We start from the raw sequence: 2512 nt of genomic DNA, 5'->3' as shown, positions 1-2512 counted from the left end.
ATTAAAGCTGGGTTCTAATCCTTCACTTTTGTGGGTCCTAGTTAATTGATTGGACCTTTGTCTTATGTTAGGTCCCTTCTCTATCGTAGGAGGTTATCTAAACTCTTCTCCGAGATGGTCATTAACGATCATTAACATTCCCTTCCCGAAACTTGTCGCTACTGAGCAGGGAACCATCTCTGGACGTTTGTCCGATCAAAACTAAGGGACTTAAGCATAAGATGGGGAAAGTCCTCTGGCTGGCCCTTATTACCGATCAGATGTCCATTATGTTGTTATTCGGGTTCAAGTTCCTCGAATGTCGAGTGACTTCCGGAATGCTTGAACTCCTTGAGCTCTTTGAGTCTTGACTTGTACTCTTACATTGAAATACCAAAAATTATAATACACATGTATAATAGAACAAGCAATAAAGAAAGTAATATTAACCTCTTTGAAGTTGAAGACTGCTATAGAGTTAATAAAGTAGTGGTTTTGATCCATCTCTAAAGCATTTTTATATTAATTCATATATTAAGAACGGAAAGATGGGTCCTTTGTGTAGTTAGGTTTCTTCAAAATCAAATAAAATAAACTTTTATTGAGTTAAACTAGATTAGATATAGAAAAGAAAGTTCAATCAATAATTTTAGATTTTTGCAAGTAAAGAGTAATTACTATATTTATTTAAGATGATGGATACAAAATGTTTTCATTTGCAATCTCATGGAGCTATAAAATTTGCATATAACAGGTGACCAGCTAGTGGTGGTCGGCCGGACTCTAATTGTGGAACTATTTTTTTGCCTTTTTTTTAATTTTCTACCATAAAAAACTACTGGCAATTAAATATGTTAAAATGCAAGGAAGATTTACATACATACCAATTAGTTCATATGTATTTATGTTGAATCCAAAATGTTTGATCATGCCCAAGTAATAGAGCATGTTGATTGAGGTAGAGTAAGAGGAAGACTTGCCCCATCAGAACAAAGAGGGGTGTTCCTGGGCTTTTTAGCCTCTTTTATTCCACTGAAAAGGTTGATTAAGAGAGAGGAAAATGAGAGAGTTCTCTCTACATGGGGGATTGAGAGAGGAGAGACCAAGAGCCCACATGCCATAGTTTCTTTTTTTATAGAAGATAAAAATAGGAGAAATATAACATTACATCTTTACGCTTGCTTTAAGGAGGGTACAATAGGTTATTTTAGTCTTCTTATATGAACCATTAAATTATCATGTGATTCATACATACTATTTTTTGATGTACATATTAAACTCTTTAATTATCTTGCTCTTTTGATAACGACAACTATGATAAGGATAATGAAATTTATAAAGCAAAATATAAGCACATGAATTGCTAATGTTACTCCATGTTAATCGATTAGTCACTGGATGAACTCTCGAGATGATTTACCTATTACCCCTCACGAGCTTGTCGCTTTCGGGTAAAAGATCATTTTCGGGGATTTGAAAATTTTCAGTATGTTAGTCGAGGTTCGGCTAGATGATTTTGGCTTCACGCCCGACCGTCTTCATTTGGTTGGATAGCTAGTGGGTCTAATCGGTTAATCTTGATGACACAGCGGACCGTTTGTATTTGTGGGTCCGATCGGACGATCTTGACATCACAACCGACCACTTTTGTTTGGTCAAATGGCTTGTGGGTTCAATCAAACGATCTTGATGTCACGGCTGCTGCTTATATTTGTTTGGGTGGCTTACATCGTAACCGGTATATGTTTGGTGCGTCGAAGTTGGGTTCTAATCCTTCACTTTTGTAGGTCTTAGTTAATTGAATGGACCTTTGTCTTAGGTTAGGTCCCTTCTCTATCGTAGGAGGTTGTCTAAACTGTTCTCCAAGATGATCATTAACATACCCTTCCCGAAACTTGTCGCTACTGAGCAGGGAACCATCTCTGGACGTTTGTCCGATCAAAGCTGTGCGACTTAGGCATAAGGTGAGGAAAGTCCCCTGACTGGACCTTATTACCGATCAGATGTCAGTTTTGTTATTCGGGTTCAAGTTCCTCGAATGTCGAGTGACTTCCGGAATGCTTGAACTCCTTGAGCTCTTTGAGTCTTGACTTGTACTCTTACATTGAAATACTAAAAACTATAATACACATGTATAATAGAACAAGCAATAAAGAAAGTAATATTAACCTCTTTGAAGTTGAAGACTGCTATAGAGTTAATAAAGTAGTGGTTTTGATCCATCTCTAAAGCATTTTTATATTAATTCATATATTAAGAACGGAAAGATGGGTCCTTTGTGTAGTTAGGTTTCTTCAAAATCAAATAAAATAAACTTTTATTGAGTTAAACTAGATTAGATATAGAAAAGAAAGTTCAATCAATAATTTTAGATTTTTGCAAGTAAAGAGTAATTACTATATTTATTTAAGATGATGGATACAAAATGTTTTCATTTGCAATCTCATGGAGCTATAAAATTTGCATATAACAGGTGACCAGCTAGTGGTGGTCGGCCGGAGCACAAAACTGGTCGGTCAGAGATGCATATATA

Source organism: Phalaenopsis equestris, unplaced genomic scaffold (genome assembly GCF_001263595.1).
Source record: "Phalaenopsis equestris unplaced genomic scaffold, ASM126359v1 Scaffold220266, whole genome shotgun sequence".
NCBI lineage: Eukaryota > Viridiplantae > Streptophyta > Magnoliopsida > Asparagales > Orchidaceae > Phalaenopsis > Phalaenopsis equestris.
This window is presented reverse-complemented; position numbering follows the sequence as displayed.